The sequence below is a fragment of the Triticum aestivum genome, chromosome 2D (genome assembly GCF_018294505.1).
Source record: "Triticum aestivum cultivar Chinese Spring chromosome 2D, IWGSC CS RefSeq v2.1, whole genome shotgun sequence".
Taxonomy (NCBI): domain Eukaryota; kingdom Viridiplantae; phylum Streptophyta; class Magnoliopsida; order Poales; family Poaceae; genus Triticum; species Triticum aestivum.
In genome coordinates, this window is record NC_057799.1 from 65,348,507 (window position 1) to 65,354,903 (window position 6,397).

The following is a 6,397-nucleotide window of genomic DNA, read 5'->3' on the forward strand; positions in this document are numbered from 1 at the left end:
CACTCCGGGTACTCTATCGCAAACAAACAATACATACATAAGCAATCAAGCAAGGGTGCACGGGTAAAACTCGAAATAAGAGATCTAACCAGAAAGTTCAACTTAAGAACTCCGGTTTGCAAAAAGAACCAAATCGAACGAAGCAACAAAACTCAAACGGCGAAAGAAACAAGCTTCCTTTACTAATCTAGACCTAAGTAAATTTTAGAGTAACAAAAACTTTTTTGAGTTGGTTAAACGGAAACAGGGTTTCGAGACGAAACTCTAGGCGCTTGAATCGCCTGATTCCGATAAACGAGCGAAAAGTGAAAATCTGAAAAAAAGAAAACTGACGAACAGGCTAACGAACGAACGTTCGCTGTCTGCGGAAAAAAATGAAAACCGTTCGTTAAAACGAAGGAACGAACGAGTGTTCGCTCAATAAACTAAACCAAAAAAAACAGATCTAGGTTTTTTTTTATAAAACCGAACGAAAAACCGGACGGGAAAACCGAACGGTTTTCTCGAGGAAAACCGCCGGCAGCAAGGCGGCGCTACCTACGGTGAGGGGCGGCGGGGCTCCGGTGTCGGGCGGCGGCGGCTCGGGCGACGGCGTCGGGCGGCGGCGGCGGATCGGGCTTAGGGTTATGGTTTCGGCGGCTCGGGCGGCTTGGGCTATCGAGGCCGGGGCGGCGGCTTATAAAGGCCTGGCCAGGCGGAGTCCTGGCCGAACACGGCCCAAAGTCGGTTTCGCGATTATTAATTTTTAAATAATTTCACGTAGAAAAACAAATAAAAGAAATACTAAACGGATTCCAATCTCGAAATAAATTTTCCCCGACTTCTAAAATCAAGCCGGACAAGATGAACATTTATTTGGGGCCTAAATGCAATTTTGAAAAACGCGTATTTTTCCTTATTCAAATAAAATCAAATATTTATTTTTAATATTTTTCCTCCAATATTTCATTATTTGTGGAGAAGTCATTTTATCCCCTCTCATATATTTTGATATGAAATATTTTCGAAGAGAAAATTAATAAAAAAAATGATCCTATTTTCAAAATTTGAGAAAACCCAAATATGAAAATAACGAAATCTCCAACTCTCTCCGTGGGTCCTTGAGTTGAGTGGAATTTCTAGGATCGCAAATCAAAATGCAATAAAGTGTGATATGCATGATGATCTAATGTATAACATTCCAAATTGAAAATTTGGGATGTTACAAACCTACACCCCTTAAGATGAATCTCGCCCTCGAGATTCGGGTTGGCTAGAAAATAGGTGAGAGTGGTCCTTCCGTAGATCTTCCTCTCGCTCCCAGGTGTCTTCCTCCTCGGTATGGTGACTCCACTGAACTTTTTTAAAACTTGATAACCTTGCTACGGGTGACTCGGCTGGCAAACTCAAGAATCTTAATTGGTTTCTCCTCGTAGGTCAAATCACTATCCAACTGAATCGCTTCCAGTGGCATTGTATCTCTCAGTGGTATCTCAGCCATCTCCGCGTGGCACTTCTTCAACTGGGATACGTGGAACACATTGTGAACTCCTGACAATACTTCAGGCAATTCCAACTTGTAAGCAACTTCTCCCATACGCTCCAAAACTTTGTATGGTCCTACAAAACGTGGCGCTAACTTTCCCTTAACTCCAAAGCGCTTCACTCCTCGAAGTGGTGATACTCGAAGATAAACTCTGTCTCCGACTTTGTAAACTGTCTCCTTGCGTTTAGAATCCGCATAACTCATCTGCCTGGACTGGGCTACCTTGAGCCTATCGCGAATCAACTTCACCTTCTGTTCAGACTCTTTAATCAAATTGTTGGGGAACGTAGCAGAAATTCAAAATTTTCTAAGCATAAACAAGATCAATCTATGGAGTTTACTAGCAACGAGAGGGAAGGAAAGCATCTACATACCCTTGTAGATCGCGAGCGGAAGCGTTCAAGAGAACGGGGTTGATGGAGTCGTACTCGTTGTGATCCAAATCACCGATGATCCTAGCGCCGAACGGACGGCACCTCCGCGTTCAAAACACGTACGGAGCAGCGACGTCTCCTCCTTCTTGATCCAGCAAGGGGGGAGGAGAGGTTGATGGAGATCCAGCAGCACGACGGCGTGGTGGTGGAAGTAGCGGGATTCCAACAGGGCTTCGCCAAGCGCTGCGGGAGGAGGGAGATGTGTCACGGGAGGGAGAGGGAGGCGCCAGGGCTTGGGTCCTGCTCCCATGCGCCTCCCCACTATATATAGGGGTGGAGGGGGCTGGTTTCTTGCCCTCCAAGTCCATTGGGGCGTTGGCAAAGGTGGGGGAAAGAAATCCCATCATTTCCCTTCCCCACCGATTGTTATCCCCCCTTTTTAGGGATCTTGATCTTATCCCTTCGGGATATGATCTTATTCCTTCTAAGGTGGGATCTTGGTGTGCCTTGACCAGGGGTGTGGGGCCTTGCCCCCACTACCCACGTTCATGTGGGTCCCCCCATGCAGGTGGGCCCCACTTCGGAACCTTCTACAACCTTCCCGGTACAATACCGAAAAATCCCGAACATTTTCCGGTGGCCAAAATAGGACTTCCCATATATAAATCTTTACCTCCGGACCATTCCGGAACTCCTCATGACGTCTGGGATCACATCCGGGAATCCGAACAACTTTTGGTTAACCGCATACTAATATCTCTACAACTCTAGCGTCACCGAACCTTAAGTGTGTAGACCCTACGGGTTCGGGAGACATGCAGACATGACCGAGACGACTCTCCGGTCAATAACCAACAGCGGGATCTGGATATCCATGTTGGCTCCCACATGTTCCACGATGATCTCATCGGATGAACCACGGTGTCGAGGATTCAATCAATCCCGTATACAGTTCCCTTTGTCAATCGGTACGTTACTTGCCCGAGATTCAATCGTCGGTATCCCAATACCTTGTTCAATCTCGTTACCGACAAGTCACTTTACTCGTACCGTAACGCAGGATCCCGTGGCTAACTCCTTAGTCACATTGAGCTTATTATGATGATGCATTACCGAGTGGGCCCAGAGATACCTCTCCGTCATACGGAGTGACAAATCCCAGTCTCGATTCGTGCCAACCCAACAGACACTTTCGGAGATACCTGTAGTGCACCTTTATAGCCACCCAGTTACGTTGTGACGTTTGGTACACCCAAAGCATTCCTACGGTATCCGGGAGTTGCACAATCTCATGGTCTAAGGAAATGATACTTGACATTAGAAAAGCTCTAGCAAACGAACTACACGATCTTGTGCTATGCTTAGGATTGGGTCTTGTCCATCACATCATTCTCCTAATGATGTGATCCCGTTATCAATGACATCCAATGTCCATGGTTAGGAAACCATAACCATCTATTGATCAACGAGCTAGTCAACTAGAGGCTTACTAGGGACATGTTGTGGTCTATGTATTCACACATGTATTACGGTTTCCAGTTAATACAATTATAGCATGAACAACAGACAATTATCATGAACAAGGAAATACAATAATAACCATTTTATTATTGCCTCTAGGGCATATTTCCAACAGTCTGCCACTGGCACTAGAGTCAATAATCTAGTTCACATCACCATGTGATTAACACTCAAAGTTCACATCGCCATGTGACTAATACCCAAGAGTTTACTAGAGTCAATAATCTAGTTCACATCACCATGTGATTAACACTCAATGAGTTCTAGGGTTTGATCATGTTATGCTTACGAGAGAGGTTTTAGTCAACGGGTCTGCAACATTCAGATCCGTGTGTGCTTTACAAATCTCCATGTCATCTTGTAGATGCAGCTACCACGCGCTACTTGGAGCTATTCCAAATAACTGCTCTACTATACGAATCCGGTTCACTACTCAGAGTCATCCGGATTAGTGACAAATTTTGCATTGACGTAACCCTTTACGACGAACCCCCTTCCCACCTCCATAATCGAGAAAATTCCTTAGTCCACTAGATACTAAGGATAAGTTCGACCGCTGTCATGTGATCCCTTCCTGGATCACTATTGTACCCCTTGACTAACTCATGGCAAGGCACACTTCAGGTGCGGTACACAGCATAGCATATTGTAGAGCCTACGTCTAAAGCATAGGGGACGACCTTCGTCCTTTCTCTTTCTTCTGCCGTGGTCAGGTCTTGAGTCTTACTCAATACTCACACCTTGTAACACAGCCAAGAACTCCTTCTTTGCTGATCTATTTTGAACTCCTTCAAAATCTTGTCACGGTATGTATTCATTTGAAAGTACTATTAAGCATTTTTGATCTATCCTTATAGATCTTGATGCTCAATGTTCAAGTGGCTTAATCCAGGTTTTCCATTAAAACACTTTTCAAATAACCCTGGATGCTTTCCAGAAATTCTACATCATTTCTGATCAACAATATGTTAACAACATATACTCATCAAAAATTCTATAGTGCTCCCACTCACTTCTTTGGAAATACAAGTTTCTCATGAACTTTGTATAAACCCAAAATCTTTGATCATCTCATCAAAGCGTTCATTCCAACTCCGAGATGCTTACTCCAATCCTTAGAAGGATTGCTGGAGCTTTGCATACTTGTTAGCATCTTTCAGGATTCACAAAACCTTCTGGTTGTATCACATACAACCTTTCCACAAGAAAATCGTCGAGGAAACAATGTTTTGACATCCTATCTGCAAGATTTCATAAATAATGCAGTAACTGCTAATATAATTCTAACAGACTCTTAGCGTCGCTACGAGTGAGAAAGTCTCATCGCAGTCAACTCCTTGAACTTGCCGGAAAACATCTTAACGACAAGTCGAGCTTTCTTAATGGTGACACTTACCATCATTGTCTGTCTTCCCTTTAAAATCCATCTGTACCCAACAGCCTTACGACCATCAAGTAGTTCTTTCAAAGTCTATACTTTGTTTTCATACATGGATCCTCTCGGATTTTATGGCCTCGAGCCATTCGTCGGAATCCGGGCCCACCATCGCTTCTCCATAGCTCGTAGGTTCATTGTTGTCTAGCAACATGACTTCCAAGACAGGATTACGTACCACTCTGAAGTAGTACGCATCCTTGTCGTCCTATGAGGTCTGGTAGTGACTTGATCTGAAGTTTCATGATCACTATCATAAGCTTCCACTTCAATTGGTGTAGGTGCCACATGAACAACTTCCTGTGCCCTGCTACACATTAGTTGAAGTGACGGTTCAATGACCTCATCAAGTCTCCACCATCCTCCCACTCAATTCTTTCGAGAGAAACTTTTCCTCGAGAAAGGACCCGTTTCTAGAAACAATCACTTTTGCTTCCAGATCTGAAATAGGAGGTATACCCAACTGTTTTGGGTATTCTATGAAGATGCATTTATCCGCTTTGGGTTCGAGCTTATCAGCCTGAAACTTTTCCACATAAGCGTCGCGGCCCCAAACTTTTAAGAAACGACAGCTTAGGTTTCTCTAAACCATTGTTCATACGGTGTCATCTCAACGGAATTGCGTGGTGCCCTATTTAAAGTGAATGCGGTTGTCTCTAATGCCTAACCCATAAACGATAGTGTAATTCGATAAGAGACATCATGGTATGCACCATATCCAATAGGGTGCAGTTATGATGTTCGGACACACCATCACACTATGGTGTTCCAGGTGGTATTAGTTGTGAAACAATTTCCACAATGTCTTAATTATGTGCCAAACTCGTAACTCAGATATTCATCGCTATGATCATATCACAGACATTTTGTCCTCTTGTCACGACGATCTTCAACTTCACTCTGAAATTACTTGAACCTTTCAATAATTCAGACTTGTGTTTCATCAAGTGAATATACTCAGCATCTACTCAAATCATCTGTGAAGTAAGAACATAACGATATCCACTGCATGCCTCAGCACTCATTGGACTGCACACATCAAAATGTATTACTTCCAACAAGTTGCTTTCTTGTTCCATCTTACTGAAAACGAGGCCTTTCAGTCATCTTGCCCATGTGGTATGATTCGCATGTCTCAAGTCATTCAAAATCAAGTGAGTCCAAACGATCCATCTGTATGGACTTTCTTCATGCATATATACTAATAGACATGGTTCGCATGTCTCAATCTTTTCAAAAACGAGTGAGTCCAAAGATCCATCAACATGGAGCTTCTTCATGCGTTTTATACCAATATGACTCAAGTGGCAGTGCCACAAGTATGTGGCACTATCATTACTATCTTATATCTTTGGCATGAACATGTGTATCACTACGATCGAGATTCAATAAACCATTCATTTTAGGTGCAAGACCATTGAAGGTATTATTCAAATAGACAAAGTAACCATTATTCTCCTTTAATGAATGACCGTATTGCGATAAACATAATCCAATCATGTATATGCTCAACGCAAGCACCAAATAATAATTATTCAGGTT